Genomic DNA, 17,626 nt, shown 5'->3' with positions numbered 1-17,626 from the left:
AGCGCGGCTCAGTCTGTTTTGAAGCGACGCCTATGAGGGAGGAGAATTAATTGCACTTCCCCGGGGACGCGAGGAATCGGCCAGGCCGGCGGTGCGGCGGTCCAGGTAAAATAAATAATGAATCGTTGGCCCTTCGGCCTTCGTACCTACACCGTGGGGCCACCGCGCGGGGCCACTGCGTATGCAAACAGGCAAGACGCTCCACATTACCGGGGCCTTCGCCGCTTCGCCGTTTCGCCAGCCAAACTGCGTTGCCCGGCGTTGCCCGAGCAGCGCGCGCAGCCCTCCGGAGATTCTGGGGGAACCGGGGCAACGTTTATGATTTGCGATTTGCGCCACTCAGAGGCACTCCGAGACCGGGAGGCGGCGGGCAGGGCCAGCAGGGCCAGCAGGGCGAGGTCAAGACCCCCGGGAAGGAGGAGCAGCAGCGGGCGCAGCGGGCGCAGGTCGAGGTGCTAAACCTCGACGGGCAAATGTGGAAGGCTTTCGTTTTCACATGTAAATGTATTTTATTCTCCTTTAGCACCTCTCCTCCGTCGCGTCTGCCCCGCCCTCGAGCCTCCCGCCCCGCCGCCGCCAAGGCCGCCAAGGCCGCGGGCCGATGTACCAATCGGACCAATCGCCGTCACGTCGTGCCGATGAGATGACACGGAGTCCGCGCTAAAGCCGTGCTATCAGTGGCAAAAGGAATTGGCCTGTCGCTACTCCGCGGTGCAGGGACTCACAGCCCCGACCCGCCGACCCTGAGCGTCCTCGGGGCAAGGGGTATGGACGCGGCAGGGCCCTGTCCAAGGGCGTATACACTTTGAGGAGCCGTGTACAGACTACTCGGCTACATTAGGGTGGAATTACGCGGGTATTACGGCATTAAAATGCTACAACTTTGTCAAATTTTGCACCAAAACGGTAAACGCTTGCGCGCAATACGCGTAAGAGCCTGTGAGTTCAGGGTATTACGCAAAAGCCACGCCCTTCGCGACTCCACATGCATCTTGTAAGTACGGTCGCAGATGGGCACGCAGTGCACGTTCAAAGCCCCGCGCAGCAGCAGGAGTGGGGACTTTCGTTTTCAACTTTTGATTCACGTTCGCTGGCCACCGCCAACACAAAGGCTTGTAACCCTTTGCCGAGACGGCACGCGGGAGCGCCATTAAATTGCGGCCCTACACCCTGGGCCTGGGCCCGCCTGGGCCTGGGCCGCCCTTGGCAGTGCACTGGCACGGCCTGGCAGCGCCCAGCCGACCGTGCCGCGGCACATCACTTACTCGGGGATCGTGGCCGGCCCGGCCCAGCCCGGCCCAGCCTCGCTTCGGGGGGATTTGTGATTTGGAGCCCGGGGCCGAGTGAGTCCGTCTCACGAGTGGAAATAATAAGAGAAGTTTTCGCAAAGAAGGAAAAGGGGGCACAAAAGTCCGGTGCGCGCCTGACAAAAACAGAGGGAAATAACAAAGAAGCAAAAATAGGAAGTAAAATAAAAGTTTGGCTACTCGTATGCCAGCCACGCGCGCGCGGAAGGCGGCAGGCATTTCACGATGACGAGCTCGTCGAGGAGGAAGAGGAGAAGGGGACGCGGATGGAGAAGAAGACCCCCAAGCCTGACAATGCTGATCTAGTCGCGACGGGCGGCTTTGTTCTCCCAGCCATTCATCGCTTGAATCGCGCCGAGTAAAGAAAGCCAGGTGAGCGGGTGTGTGTGAGAGAGAAAGAGTCACACGCCGAGTCGCACTATGTGTCGCACTGTCGCAATACGGGGCGCGGCAGCCAAGCGACGCAGGAACAACAACATCCTCATCAGCGACAACAGGTAGACACACTGTTGACTACCCTCTCGGGTATTCAGAAATTCAATCACTTTTAGATCAAATTTGCGACAGCTGGTCCCACTGAAGTCGCACAAGGACTCGCACAGAGGCGTGTGTGTGCGTCTTCGGGGAGGTGAGTATCCTCGATGGATGGAAGTCCCCGCGCGCAGCATAGGCTCGCTCCGAACCGAACCGTGCTCTCGTCGCCCTGCCTCTCTCGCACTCGTAGGGGTGCGCGAGAGACAGAGCGTCCAAGCCCATTTCGGACTTGGCCTGCAGCCCGGGCGTCCATGCGAGCACCGTTCGCCCTGTTCCCACGACATTGAAAGGTTTCCCTCCGCGCGATTCGTTTTGAAAGACTGCCGCGCGCGCACCGACACAGACACCGACTCAGACACACACGCACGCTCACGAATCACGCGTGCCTCCGAGTGCCTCCGAACCGTGCGAGTGCACGCCCCGCCCAAGGAGTGTTCGAGCCGACCAGCCCAGGCAGCCCAGCACAGGCAGCCCAGCCCAGGCACAGCAGGGCCGACCTTGAGCACGACGCATCATTTCTTGCTTCGCCTTGCTTCGCCTTGCATCGCTGTGCTCAGTCTCCTCAGTCTGCAGATTGGGTTGAAGGTTCGACACCCGGCCGGCGCGGCGGTCCGCGGTTCAAGGAGGACCGCCGCCGGTTCGCTTATCCCTTTCTTCCTCGTCGCGCATTAAACATTAAGCATGAAGCCCGGAACGCGGCGAGCGCATCTCCCGCGGGCTGGTCCGCTGGTGTGGGCAGGGCAGCCCGTCCGCGACGCGAAAATAAAGGAAAAAGATTGCGAGACGGGATTCGAACCCGAGATAGTAGTACGCCTCGCTGCGGCGTGCTCACGACGCCGCCGCCAGCAACAACGGCAGCAGCAGGCGCAGCAGGCGCAGCAGGCGCAGCAGGCGCAGCATCAGCAAATGGTCATCACATCAGTGCAGCCGCGGGGCGGGGCGGGGCGGGGCGGGGCGCACAAAGCAGCCCGTCCAGCAGGTGCGGTCCAAGTCCAAGGGCGAGGCCGGCCAGCCAGCCGCGCCGCTGCCGGCCGAGCAGGCTGATTGCACAGCACACCCCTTTGCCGTGCATCGGCCAAGTACTCTGTTCGCCAACAACTATCAAACTAGCATTCCCACACGAAAACTTTGCTTTTCTTCCCACTTTGCGCGCGGTGCTGTGCACGTGATGTCCATCACCACCACACCCCATCGTCTCCCCCTGGAGCGTTGTTTCTTCGAACACCGCGCGGAGGACATCTCGCTGTGTTGGCTGCAGCAATCTGCAGGTGTATGGCATTCCGATCGGCGGGGCGGGGCGGGGCGCGGCGCCTTGCGTCACTCATAACATTGGACCCACGCGAAGCGAATAGCAGCAGAAGCCGAGTGTGACGGCACGAGGCGCGGTCAGTGCGGGCAGTGCTGGCAGGCCGCGGTGTGATCCACTCCACTGGCAGTGAACAGCGCAGCAGCACGGTGGCCTCGACGGCCTTCACGGCGTTATCGTGGCGCCGACTTGTCTGCTGGAACTCTGCGACTGCAATCCCAATTTCAGCAGTGTGTGTGCGTGCGTTTCGCGCACGTCCACGCCGCCCTGCTCCACTTCAAGGACCCCGACGGCGGGGAGGTGGCGGCGCGCGGCGCGGGAGGGGCCGACGCCAAGCTGCTCGTCCCGCAGTTTGCCGTGCCGCCGTGCCGCGGCGCGTAATGGATTTAGTTCCGGCCCTACTCTGTCCGCGGCACGCCACGCAGCGGCCCCTCCACCCGACTTGGCTGCTATTGATTAATGTCTCTCAATCAATTAGCTCCGCGATGTGCCGCCGCGGTTCCTCCCGAGGACGCCGACGTCCTTTGGTCTTCGCGGCCGCGGAATATTGCGCGCCGCGCTTGGCCAACCTGGTTTCGAAAAGGGCGCAGCGCAGCGCGACCAATCGGCGGCGGTCTCGCGTCGCAGCGAGCGCCTGCGGTGGGCAGTGCCGCCGAGCGCGGCCGCTGCGCGGGTCTGCCTGCCCCGCTGGCCGCCAGGCGGCGGCGGCGGCCGGCCGGCTCTCTTTCATTCAAGCGGCCAGCGCGGCGTGCATTTGCATAACAGTGCGCCCATCAATGGCGAGGCGCACAGTGCACTAGCGCCGCCAGTGCAGGCTGCAGTGCAGGCTGCATTTCAGGCTGCAGAGCGCGGTGGCGGGCGTGGCCGCAGACGCGGTACCACGCCGGCGGGCCAGAGGCCAGAGGCCGCACAGGCCAGCAGGTCCATTCCGTCGGTCGGTCTCTCTCGCACGCGCAGGGGATGCCCAATGAGTGCGAGAGAGAGGCCTGCCACTCGGACCGCGTCTGCAGGCCAGAAAGCACTGGGGCGCGCTGCCGGCGCCGGGATCGGAGCGGCCAGGCGGACAGTTTCTGAACGCTGCTTTCGTCGCTGTCTCGCTCTCACTCGCGAGCGTTCCCTTGGGGCGCGAGAGAGACAGCGACGGAGCGCACTGTTCGGAAGCAGAATGCAGAGCGACCATCATTGTCAATTCGCTCCGAGGGAGATTCTCCTCTAAAACGGGCGCTGGGGGGCAGCGCGGCAGCGGTGCTGCTCGCATCATTACCAGGTGCAGCCCGGCCCCGCCCTCTCTCTCTCTCCCTCTCTCTCTCTCTCTCTCTCTCTCTCTCTCTCTCTCTCTCTCTCTCTCTCTCTCTCTCTCTCCCTCCCTCACACTCATGGGGAGACTTGTGTGGGTGCGACAGAGATAGCATATTCAGGCACTGTTCGGAACCAGCTTCCAGCACCGGCGTTCATCACTCTCCTGGAGCCGAGCATGTTAGGCCCCTCGGCTGCTGCCATGCTTCACGCACAAAAACACTACCGATAACTATTTGTTCTAACCAAGTTAGGTAGGTGGGCCAACTCGATTCCCGAGTGTTCGTTTCTGTTATTTCTGGCAGGGACGCGAAACAAACGGGCGCGTCCTCGCGCACAATCGCGCCAAATCGCATGGCCGGCATGACGGTGCGCCACTCGTTCGTCTCTCCCTTTCTCTCTTTCTATTTTTCTCCATCTCTTTCTCTCTCGCAGCAGCAGTCCCGCGGGAGGCAGGGCGATGCAGTGCAGTGCACCGGCGCGTGCATCGCTGTCCGAAATCACGCCAAGCCTTTTGGGACGACGTGCGGGGACGTTAGAGGCCTTTCCCCCCCCCCTCCCCAGGACGTCCCCGCCGCGTGGGTCACTCCCCGCCGCGCCCCGCCGCGCCCCGCCGCGCCCCGCCCAACCAGGCCACGCCAGACAAGTCTGTCAGTCTGTCCGGCCGCTGGACAATTGCTCAATTGAACGGACGACGCGGTCCGCGTTGAATGCATTTCTAACCCGCGCTGCCGCCACCGCCACCACCACCGCTACACTACCACCACCGGCAGACCAACGCCATACGGTCACGCCGTAACGTCCATTTCCGGTTTCCGATTTCCTCTCTGGCGTTTCTCTCGCGGTCTTCGTTTCTACGACCCGAAACACACATTTGCAGAGGAAAGGGCCGTGGGGCGTTCGCACGCACACACACTCACTCACACACACGGCGTGGGATGCGTCGCACTACTGATTGATCCCGCGAACACCGCGCTGCGCGACTCGGCGCGGCCGATGCCATAGTATAGGTGCGGCCCGCCGCCGCTGTTCGCACACACGTGTCCTCCGCACACACGCGCGCACGCACACGCACGGACACGAACCCCGCAGCCGCACAGCCAGCACGCACCTGCAACACAAACAGAAAATGGTCGATCATTTGCCTGCAAAGGCACTAACGACACTACACCGGTAACGAGGCGCGCACCGCACCGCGCTCTAGCGGCTTTCGCACTGCTTCGCCTTCGCGGTGCTTCGCCTGCTGAGCCCAGAGAGGCTGAGCTGCCGCGGCCTGCCGGCGAGGTCGATGGAACGCGTCAAAGGACACGGCCATCGTCCTCGTGTCTTCTATTGATCTTCGCCCCGTTTTTATTTTCCTCTCTTTCTCGACGAGCACGTGTTCGTTAGGGAGTCGAGGGGGCGTCGAATTTTCGAGGTTTCACGCTGAGATGGTGAGGGAATCGAACTGGGCGCAGCCTGTCCTCCAGGTGGCTTCAGCCTGAAGGGAAGGACTCTGGCTCCAGAGCCTCGACTCTGCCAAATCATTCTTAGCACTGGAGCCAAAGCACTTCCCTTCTAAGGCCGAAGATATACCTTCGTCGGCTCAGGTCCACATCAAAACCACGTGACTCAAATACTCCCCGCCAGTTCAATCTTCATCTCCAGTGAACCTCGCCTAAATCAAACTGTGGCCGGGCCGAGCCCTGCGCCCTATGCCCCGAGGAACGGGACAGCTTAATATGGGACTGATAAATGGCTTGTCATTGGCCAGAAGGCGGCCTGCGGGGCGGGAGGGGGAGGGGACTCGAGCTTTCTTTCCTTCTGTATACACCCTTGACTTCCTTCCTTGACCAATCCCCTTTTCCTCCCCAGCAATCTGGGGCCTACGTCCAATGAGGCGTTCCAAACTTTTTCCCGTCTCCCTCTCTCCCTTCCATCTCTCTCTCTCTCTCTCCCCTCCACAGCAACAACCCTTCCTGCCCCTTCCTGCCCGCCCGGCCGCCGGTCAGTCGGCCTGTCTGGTCTGCATGCCGCGCCACACAATCCCCCTCAACTATTTACGACTGCAGTGAGGTCTAGCCGGGCCTAGCCGGGCCTAGCCGGGGCCTTGCCTGGCCGAGCCTGGCCTAGAGCCCAGCCCGGTCGGCCCGGAGACGTCACTGCGATCAATCAAAACTTTGCTGGAGGCTCGCGGGGCGCGGCAACGCCACGCCACGGGAAATAATTCAACCAACAAGACACAATGTCTTTCGTTCCCCCAACTTCCTACAGGGCCGCGCCCTGCCTTGCCGCGCCACAGTCAGTAGTCTAGGCGTCGGCGCCGCAGCTGGCTCAGGGCCACTGTGCGCCGTGTCAATATTCATGTCAATATTCTCACTGCGTCGCCGCCCCCCCCCCTCCCCCACAGCCAGATGCCAGTCAAATTAATAACGAAAAGCAGTTTAGCGGCGCCGCCGCTTCTCAAACAGTGCAGCCTCCGAGACAGCCTCGTTGGTGCAGCCAGTGGCCTCTGTGTCTGCCCCTCGGTCTGCCCCCTGCCACCGCGGCACCGCGGCCTACCCGGCCTCCGGGCGGAAAAGTGAAAACCTCATTCTGCTCCCGGCCGGGGACGCCCTTGCCCTTTCGTCATCCCTCTGGCAGGTTCATCGGCCTCGTCAAGGGCCTGCGAGGGCCTGGAAGGGCCTGGAAAGGGCCTGGAAAGGGCCTGGAAGGGCCGAAGGGACGTCCTGGAGTCCCTCCGCGAGAACGCGAGGACGCGGCGCGCTCCAGGACTCCAGGTAGCGCCGCACTCCAGTAGTAAAACACCTTCCACTCCACACACGCACACACGCACGCTGGATTCATATGGGAGAACGACGAGACCGCCCGCGGCCTTCAGGCTAGTGGGTGCGCCGCGCCGCCGGGCCGCCGGGCGCACTCACACCCGCGCGCTCTCTCTCTCTCTCTCTCTCTCTCTCTCTCTCTCTCTCTCTCTCTCTCTCTCTCTCTCTCTCTCTCTCTCTCTCTCTCTCTCACACACACACACACACACACACACACGCGCGCGCGCGCTCTCTCACTCACTCTCCGTCTCTCTCGAATACACACACAAGACGCGGAATGAAGTAGTTCTGGGTCGGTCAATCGGACGTGAGGCCGCGTGGACCGCCAGCCAGACCCTATTCAGTCATATTGGATAAACGCAGACCGACGGTAGGGAGCGTTCGCTGGTGGCCGATGCGACTGGCGGCCCCGCCCCGCCCCGCCCCACCCGAAGCAAGGAATGAAAGATTCGATTCGAAATGTGGCTGCCTTGCTCTTCGCCGCTGCTTCGCCCAGGTGGCGCGCGTCGCGCGCGTCGCCAACTACCCTGAAGCTCCACAAGGGCGAAGGCGAGGCGCTTCGCGAAACAGCCAGCGTCACGGCACTCGGCACGCACAGCGCGCGGCGCGCGGCAGTTGGCTTCCGAACGGCGCTGCCATCGTCGCGCCGTCTCTCTCGCACTCGGTGAGGAGTCCCTCAGGGCTGCGAGAGAGAAGGAGTGACGAGGGTTCAGACCCGCCGTACTTAAATTCGGACTTGTTCACGATGACTCGCCGCGTTGCCGCGTTCAGCCGTCACCGTCAGGCCAGAGGGCGCCACTGGGGCAGCCAGGCAGCCAGCAGCAGAGCTCCCTAATCACCACCACGCCCCCTCTCTCCCTCTCTGTCTCTCCGTCTTTCTCTCTCTGCCGCCCGAGGCTCGCGCGGGGATCGCGAATAATTTGTTTCCCTTTAGAGGGAAAGGTGGGACCCGACACGGAAAAAGGGAAAGGGGGAGGGGGCAGGCTGGGGCGCCTAACCCTCCTAATGGAATGTGCAGGAGCCAAGCGCGCCAAGCGTTTACATCCCGGTGATTTACACCTACACCACCGCGCCGTGCCGTGCCGAGCCGTCCCCTGCCGTGCCCTGCCGTGCCCTGCCGTGCCCTGCCGTGCCCCGCTCTGCCCTTCTTCGTCGGATGACACTGCGGTTTTCCAGCAGCGACGTCTCGCCACTCCATAAATAACCCCCCTTCTCACCTGGCGGCGTCGTCAGGTCGCGAGCGCGTTTTGCCGCCCTGCAGACTGATTCCGAGAGTCCGTCTCTCTCACGCCCACAAGGGACGCACGGGACGCCCCGTGAGTGCGAAGGAGACGGTGCGACGAAAACGACTCTCAGTCTGTTGGGCATAATACGGGCGCGTTTCCGTTTCCGCCGGAATAAAAGGACGCGCGGAATAAGATACAGTGGCGTGTGTGTGTGTGTTGGCCAGGGAGGGGGAGACAGATGGCGGGCGACTTGATTTGACCGGGACACTATCCGGGACACTGTACTACTCGGAGAGCTCCGCGTTGCTGCGCGCCCGGGTCGCCCCGCCCACTCCATCTTGCTGTCCCCTGCACTGCAAAAGGGGCGGCCAGCGGAGGCCAGGGGCTTCCCTGCTCCGAGCGGCCCGCACGACGAGGAAGGGGGGAGGAGAGGGAGGGCAGATTTGGCGCCAAAAGGCGCTAGGCAGGCCGGCGAGGTGGTGTGGATGACTCAGCCTAGCTTGCCGCTTGCCCTGGCTTTGGCTCCGGCGGCACCGGAAAGGTCCGCTCCGACCTGGCCTAGCGGCTTCGCCACTCGGTCTCTCTCGCACTCAAGTGGGGCTCTGTACGGGTGCGAGAGAGACAGAGCGGCGAAAATGACTCTCGGAAAATCGGTCTGCAGGACAGTGATCCCAGACTTTGCCATTCAGCGGGTGGCGCGGCGCGGTGCGCGGTGTCGACATGCAGCAGGCAGACGGTGCGGCGGAGCGGCGGAGCGGCGGAGCCCCCGCGGCCTTGTGCCAAGCGCCAAGTTCACTGACGTCCTGGCCGCGCGCGCGCGTGTGTGTATGTGTGTGTGTGTGTGTGTGTGTGAGTGTGTGCGGGGAGGGGGCTGAAAAACGCGCGACGAGTGCGTATGGAAGAGGGGACGCCAGCAAAGCACCAGCACAGCCTCCAATCAACAGGTCTTAATGGAGTCCTGAGAAAGGTATGGCAAAAGGGATTCCATCAAACAACGACCGGCTCGGCTCATTACGTCGTCACGACTCCAGCCGAGAGGCCACCATTTTTTGCACTGCCCTTGCTAGTGTGTCTGTGCGTGTCTCTGTGACTCTGTGTGTGTGGTGTGTGTGCGCGCGCGCGCGCAGTGCGCCTAGTCAGTGTCGTCCCTCCGACACGAGAAATCCGAAATATTTACGGTACGCAGAGACGCCGCGGCGCGTCCGAGCGAAGCGCGCCAGCACACACACGCACACACACACATTACTCGCCGCTGAATCGCAAATGAATGCGCCTGCCTGCCTGCCTGACCGCCTGGCTGCCAGCTTGCCTGCCGTCGCCGCGCCAAATGCTTTTGTTTATGAACGGCGTGACCCCGGAGTGTGACGTCACGCGTCACCGGGGTCGACCGCGCTGCGAGCAGGGCCCTCAGCCCGCCCCCCGGCCCGCCCCCCGGCCCGCCCCCGGCCCAGGGCGGATCGCATCGTTACATCGTTACAGCGACAGAGGCCCGTTCCGATAATTGTGTGTTACGCGTAACGCCCAGGTGCTGCGCACATCATCTTCACGCCGGCCGTAAACATCAGGGGCTGGCCCGGGTCAAAGGCAGCAAAATAAAGGAAAAATTTTTATAAAAAAATTCGCAGCGAGCCCAACAAGACGAAGGAGGAGAAGTGCGGCGCGAAAACCATGAGGGCCGGGCCGAGGTCCTCCAGTGTGGTGGTGGCGGCGGGGAGCGAGACTGTTGCGCAAAAAAACGGCCAACACAAATAAGGGCGTGTACTCGTTATTAGTAGACGAGGCGGCAGGACCCTTGGGCAAGCGAGCCGTGCGAGGCGCCGTGCCGTGCCGTGCCGTGCGATGCGAAGGTGTGGCGAACAATAAGCGGCGAGTTGTCGTGCCGTGTGTGTGTGTGTGTGTGTGTGTGTGTGTGTGTGAATCTGCCAGTGTGTGCCTCGCTCGCCCTGTCTCCGCCGGGAGGTAGGTCATCCATCGACGACCTCAATGCATAGTTAGGCATACACGGCTGGACTACACCCCGCCCCCTCCTTCCCCCCCTCCCCGTACTCCTCCCCCGGGGCCGCCACGGGACGACACAGAGACACAGCCACCTCCCCGCCACGCCCTGCGCCCTGGATGCTGGCCGTGCTGGCCATGCTGGCCACGCTGGCCCAGGGTTGCGTCGCCTTACCTTTGGCGCCTGCGGACTGATTCCGAGTCGTTTTCGTCGCTCTGTCTCCCTTGCACCTTCGCAGAACGCTCCACACGCGCGAGAAAGACAGCGCGACGAAAACGACTCTCGGAACCAGCCCGCTCGGCATCGCTCGGCATTCGTTTAGACCGGGATTTGAGCGGCACACACAGCAGGCAGATTCCGAGCGGTCTGTCTCCTTCGGTCTCCCTCGCACTCGTTGGGGACGTGAGAGCGAGAGGGAGAGAGGCTTCCCGCTCGGCGCTGGGTGCATTACTGCATTACGCGCGCAATGGCTGGAAGGCCCTTCTCCATGGCTCCGCTGCCTCCCCTCCAAATTAGGGGAAAGGGCGGAGGGCGCATTTTCCAGCGCATCAGCCTCCATGCAGTGCGTCGCGGCGCCCAAGCTCTGTCTCTCTCGCACTCCCGGGGAACGCCCCTTGACGAGAGCGATAGAAAGAAAGAAATAGAGAGAGAGCCGTTGGTAGAATCAGCCATCAGCCCGCAGAGGACGCGCTGGCGGCGAGCATATCGCAGTGCCGTGCCGCGCCGTGCCGCGCGCCCCCGAGGCGTGACAGTCACGACCACGACACGACTCACGCGGCAAGGACGGCCGAAACACGTGTCGCTCCGTGACCGCTCGCTTTGCACTCTTTTCTGGACCAAACTCGCACACACAAACAAACAAACGCATGCAAAGATCGGGAACACACACATGCCCTCACACACATACACGCAGAAGGGAGATGGAGTGTTGTCATTGTTTGGCGTCGCGAGGTGCGAATATGCGCCGCCTGCACGCCACGGGGCGCCAGAATGCATGCGCACACGCACACACACACTCAAGCAGACGGTGTACACCACGGCGACGCCACCTGCAAGGTGATGCGGGGACAGCGCGCGCGGCATACATGCGGGGCGGGAACGATGTGGAGTGATCGGACGGAGGAACGGACGGCCTCACGCGCCCGAAAAAAATTAAGTCTGGACGAGAAGCACTGGCGACTTGCCATTGTTCGCGGTCCGCCGTCGTCCGCGTGCACCTCGTGCGCCGGGCACGGCCGGGCACGGACACGAGGGCCATCGCCATTGCCCGCCAGGCCGCCAGGCAGACGGTCCGCTGGAAAGGTCGCATCGTCGCGGCACGAGCCGGCCTCGCCGCCAGGCCCTGCCACTCCCCGGCCCTCCATGCGGACCGCCCGTGCCACCCGTGCTCGCCTGGGACGTCCTAGTGCCACCCAGCACCCAGCGCCGCCTAGGGCTGTTTCGGCACCGAACGCCTGCCAGCCGCCAGGCCCCGTGCCCTGGTTGCCTACCCACCGGGCGCTGAGGCCGCCTGCAGCGTAGGCAACGCGCTCCACTCCCGTGCCCTGGTTGCCTACCCACCGGGCGCTGAGGCCGCCTGCAGCGTAGGCAACGCGCTCCACTCCCGTGCCCTGGTTGCCTACCCACCGGGCGCTGAGGCCGCCTGCAGCGTAGGCAACGCGCTCCACTCCCGTGCCCTGGTTGCCTACCCACCGGGCGCTGAGGCCGCCTGCAGCGTAGGCAACGCGCTCCACTCCCGTGCCCTGGTTGCCTACCCTCGCGGCGCTGACTCAACCGGGGAAAAGGGAAAAATTTTAAAACAAAAAGACACAGTATATTAATTTTTTAAAGTTTGTTTCCTTATGCCTCCTTGTTTGCCAAGCAGCTCCCTTAGTCCGAAAATGCCCTTTCAAACAAACAGAGTTTAATCCATTGACTCCACCCCCGCCCCACCTCCGTGCGAACCACTTGAAGCAGGGCCAGTCGACGCCCCTGGCCCGCTGGCCTGCCCCTGACTGCAGGCCGCGCGTAGCAGAGCAAGCAGCGCCCGGACCGACGGAGGAGAATAATGATATAATAACAATAAAAGCCGTAAACGAGAAACAAGAAACGCGAGACGAGAGGACGCGGAAACAAAGCGGGCGGTTAACGGCCGGCCGGCCGGGCCTAGGCCGCACTTTGGCCGCACTGGTCCAGACGGCCGGCGTCGGCGGCGGTTAAGACGGGCCGTTCGTTTCCGTTGCTTTTATTCCCCTCCCCTGCCGTGAACCGCGAGCGGTGACCGAAAAATGGGCCCGATTCGATAGTCGCTCCGACCAGAGTGACTCATCCGGGCGCGCGTTCGACCCATTTGAGGGGCCCTTCGCACGGCTAGGTGGATTGTGGGTGTAATTCGCGCGGCCCCCCCGCCACGCCCCAAGGATTGCCCCCCACCCCATCGCCCGCAAGAAGCACCCCGTCTCGGTTCTCATTTCTCGCGCCGCTCGTCTCATGCGGTCCTGCTTGTTATGCATAAGGGCAACTAAAAATTTAATAAGGGTCGAGGAGTTTTGTAGGTGTTTTGTAGACGAGGTTAAGGCAGTGTGCCGCGCCGTGAGCCTCACCGTGCCGGACGCGGGCAGGCGCGAGGCGCGGCGGCGTTATAGGGCGGGGTGGGGCGGGGCGTGCACAGGTTGTTTCGCAGCCGCTCTGGTTTTAACGCGCCATGAACAGTGCCGCCCCCCCCTCCTCGGTGTTGCTTGTGTACAACCCACCCCTAATCTTGGAGGAGGGAATGCGTTGTGAAGAAGAGCACAAGGCGCCATCAACTTGCCCTTTATGACGTGCTGACGGTAAATGACAGCGGCTGCTGCCGCCGCAGCCCGGAGCGCCCATTTTCGCCGCGGCCGTTCGTTGGAGTGCAGCGAAAAATCAAGGTGAACCCATTTGGCGCACACAATGGGAAATGGGACGAGCAGGCCGGGCCGCCCTGCCAGGGCTGGCGGGCAGCACCAGCGCCAGCGCCGCCACACGCGCCACCGTATCCCTTTGTCTTGGTTTTCGGCCAATCAGAGGCGCCGAGGACTGGAGGACGGACAGCACTCGTCCCGAACACACAGTGCCTCGTCGCGCTGTCTCTCTCGCACCCCAGCGGAAAGACCCACGCGAGAGAAAGAGACCCGCTGTTCGGAATGAGTCGTGGGTGCCCCTCGCGCCGGCGGAGCCCGCATGGCCGCGTGGCCGCGTGGCCCTCACGCCTTGAGTGATTGGCGAAAACCCGCGAAACATGGTCACCACCACCACGCGGCGACAGAACGAAAGACGGAAAATTGCATCAGCGCCCTCCGCGCCCTCCCCGCCCTGCTGCCGGCCTGCCGGCGAGGTAATGGAGGCCTTGTCGCGCTTCGCCAGGCTCCGCTTCGCGCGCCTTCGCGCCGCGGCGGCCGAGGTGCGAGGCGGTGCGGGGCGGTGCGGGGCGTGCGAGGCGTGCGAGGGGAGACTGCGGCGCTGCGGCACACACGTCCGAGCGACGCCGAGCGACGCGACGCAGCAGCCGCGCGCACCGTATTCAAAACAACGGGCGTCGTGCCTGTAGCCTTCACCTGCCCTCCTCTTTACCGCCGTAATTTAACCTGGTCTGACAAAAACTGAAAAAAAAACTTACTGTTTCAGTGCGCGATGTGCTTAAGTTGTGACCCGCGTTTCCGGTGCAGGACTTCCCCGCCGCCGCGCCACTCAGCTCGGTCGAAACTAATCGCAATCCCACACCTGTCCCGCCAGGCCGCGACGTTTGTCGAAAGCGAGCGGCGCAAGAAACGGGCCGGCAGCAGGCTGCAGCAGGCTGGCCCGGGCAGGGAGGCCCGGCCAAGTCCACACTGTGTGCGCAGTCTACTAGAAAGCCAATCAAACGGCTCATTTCTCGGCCGCCGAACCGCCACACCGCTATTAGAGCATTGGCGACGCGATTCGCAACGTCCCCCGCCCCGCCCCGCCCCGCCCCGCCCCCGCACCCTCCCCTTCCGTTCTTTACGGCGAGGCTACAATACGACGCAATATCGGTTTGCTTCTGTCGTGCGACGTTTCAGCCGCGCCCCTCTTGAGGGGGACGCCGGAGTCAGCAGCCTGCAGACTGATTCCGAGAGTCGTTTTCGTCACTCTGTCTCGCACTCGCGGGGCGTCCCGTGTGGGTGCGAGAGAGACAGAGCGACTAAAACGGCTCTCGGAATCAGTCTGCTGCCGAATAAATTTTCACTCAAATCCCCGGGCCGCACAATAACCCGCCACTGAATAAAATTAGCCTGCCAATGGGCCGATGGGCCGATAGGGCGGTCGGCGCGCTGCGCGCTCTAGAGTCTGGAGGGGAAAGGGCGGCTACCCGAGGAGACTCCCGGTCGCCGCAGTCCGCGAGGCCGAGGAAACGGGTCGTGTGCGTCGAACTGTCGAACGCACCATAGATCGGGCAATAAAGGCAGCCACAGCGCCCAGTGCGGGGAAAAGTAGCAAAAAACGCGATCGCTCTGTGTGGTTTACGGGCGCCGACACAGTGCGCTGCACACTGTACCGCGCTTCCGTGTGGCAGACGCCAAGTACGCGTCGACGCGACCGCAACACCGCATCCTCCCATCCTCATAACCCGCTGCCCTTTCGATCAGTGACATTGGCGCGCACCCCACCCCGCCCCGCCGCGCCCGTGTTCCGGTCAAGGTTCCATCCCAGGACTCCCTTACATAAGCGTCGCCGTGGCGTCGCCGCGGCGGTGGCGTGGCGGCGCCGTGACGACGAGTGAGGACTCTCCTCATGAGTCACGACCGCGGCCGCGGCGCCGCGACCATGCCGCCACCATGCCGCCACACCGCGCCGAGACGCTCCGGGACGACCGCGGGAGATTCGCCGGCGGCGACGCGGCAGCTGGGAAACTCGCCGCGGGGCCGGCACCGACCGGTACACTGTTTACAACTGTCTCTCTCGCACCTCTTCGGGACGCCCTATTAGTGGGAGAGAGAGAGAGAGCGCGACCCTCGGAATCAGTCGGCAGGCAGCGCCAGAACCGGCCACCCGGAGGAGGCTCCCCGGTGGAACACGCCCCCCGAGTCATAATAAAAGGGAGGCTTCTAGGAGGCGACGGTTTTACGGTTCAGCGTTCGGTAGGGTTCCCCGGGACGTCGGGACTCCGGGACATGCTCGCCCGCCGCAACAAATCTCCGTCGACGCCGCCGAATCCGGCGAGCGCGCCGCCCCCGGCCGCACCCGGCCGCCCCCGGCCGCCCCCGGGCGATTGGGCAAAGGAAGGGCGGCAAAGGCATAAAGGAAAGGAAAGGACCTGTTGTCGGCCGGCACCGCCGCGCTCCGCTTCGCCTTGCTTCGCCTTCGCATTGTCTCGGCACCGCGCTGCTGACGCTCTGACGCCGATTCGCCGATTCGCCGATTCCAACGAGAAGGCGAAGGCGGCACGTCGCGCCGTCGCGACCTTGGCCGGCGTTCTCGATAACGCGGTATGAAAAATTTATCCCGAGGCGCGTTTCACAGTTTCACAACGCGCGCATTTATGAGTGCCGAAAAAAAGGACGCGCCGAATCGCTGCACTTGGCGGAGGCATAGCCGTGGGAAGGTGACGGGGAGGGGGGCAGGACAATTCCCCGTGCAGCAGTTTTGCCAGTCACGCCCGGAGATTAAAGTCATCTCTACCCGATGGCGCGGAGGTCAAGCAAGCAGTCGAGTTCGATGATTATAATGTCGGCATTCGACACGCCTCTGTTTTGTTTTTTCCTGTGTCTCCGTGCGCAACCGTTTAAGGCGCGAGACAGAGAAAAAACAAACGCACGAACCCGCAAGATAAACACAGGCTTTGATAACCTGTGGAAGTCCTAGGAACGCCCACCCGCCATGACGCGCCCGGCAGGCCGCCGCCGGCGGGGGCGGGACACATTTGTAGGACTGCCGGGCCTGCCCCCTCCCACTGCGAGAAGCCGAGAAGCCCCGCATTATTGGAGGGCCCCTTGAACCCGCCCCGCGGCCTCTCTGGGCCCCACGGCGTGAGGTCAGGTCCGGCCTGCAGGCTGGACAGTGACTCCGACGCGCTGTCTCCGTCGCACCCCAGACAGAGAGGGACGCCGTTCATCGCGCAGCAGCAGGCCGAGCAGGCCGAGCGAGGCACACAGGAAGGGCAGCACACAAGGGCGCTGCCCTCGGTCCCTCGGTCCTTACGGCCGCTCCTCTTGGCGACCTCTTGGCCACTTAGACATCGTCGACGTTGTCGTCGCCGCCACAGGCGTTCGCGGTTTGGTCCGCGGCCATGAGACGTGCCTTGCGATGGCGAACCGCAGCGCCGCGCGACGCACCGCAGCGGCTGGACCGCACTGAAAGAGACAGGAATAACAACGGCCGAAGACCCGAAGGCCCGAAGGGCTGGGATTGGCTGAGACGCTCGGAAGGAAGTGCCCCAAGGCAAGCGACCGCCGTCAGAAAGGCGGCCGCTTCCTCCCACGTCCGCGGCCTTCGTCCTTCACACACTGGTTCGGGTTCCCCTGGCTCCTCTCCGTGCCCCCGAGCCACCGAGGGACTGTCGCGCGGCGCTGCGGTCGCCCGTCGGCGCTGGAGAGGAGAATGTCATGACGCTGGAGGCTGCTCTGCAGCCGTCCAGGCGGCCTGCCTGTCTGACCCTCCCGGCCGGCAACGCACACAAGCCTCTCGCAAATTAGTGCGGTGCCCTTCGGCTTGAGGAAGCGACGCGGTGCTTCTCCTTGGGCAGGCGCGGGCGGCGCGGGCTGCCAGCCGAGCGATCCAGAAGAGCCGCGGTTCGTCGCGCTGTCTCTCTCGCACCCCTACGGAGAACCCCATGAGTGCAACAGAAACAGCAACGAACCGCTCTTGCGAATCGCTCGGCAGGTTGGCGCAGCCGCAATGGACCGCGCGGTGCGTTTGCACCTCGCAGACTCAATACGGTATCCTTGGCGTTGCGCGTTGCCGTCATTGGCCCGGCCGAGGGTGTGCGGGCGGGGTCCCCTCGCAGCGCCGCGCAGGCCATCGACGGGGTCGGCGAGGGTGCACACTGCCCCGCCTCGCGCCTCGCGCCCGGCCGCCCGGCCCGAGGGTGCAGGCCACCCCCGCCCGCCCCGCCAGCAGCAGCAGCAGGATGGAGGACGCAATTAAAACGTGGCGCTCAACCGTGGCCGCCGCACTAACAGGGACTGTGTGTGTGT

The 17,626-nt window shown here is 63.5% G+C and overlaps 1 protein-coding gene across 1 annotated transcript in view; it reads right to left on the bottom strand.

The window, feature by feature from the left end:
- Positions 1-17,626, bottom strand: part of LOC117650973 (Ig-like and fibronectin type-III domain-containing protein 1) — a 119,933-nt gene that overhangs the window by 101,048 nt on the left and 1,259 nt on the right. The gene's annotated exons all lie outside the window — the stretch shown is intronic.

Source organism: Thrips palmi, unplaced genomic scaffold (assembly GCF_012932325.1).
Source record: "Thrips palmi isolate BJ-2018 unplaced genomic scaffold, TpBJ-2018v1 HiC_scaffold_10, whole genome shotgun sequence".
In the NCBI taxonomy this organism is placed as follows: domain Eukaryota; kingdom Metazoa; phylum Arthropoda; class Insecta; order Thysanoptera; family Thripidae; genus Thrips; species Thrips palmi.
The sequence above is the reverse complement of the archived record's forward strand: the minus strand, read 5'-3'. Positions and strand labels throughout refer to the sequence as shown.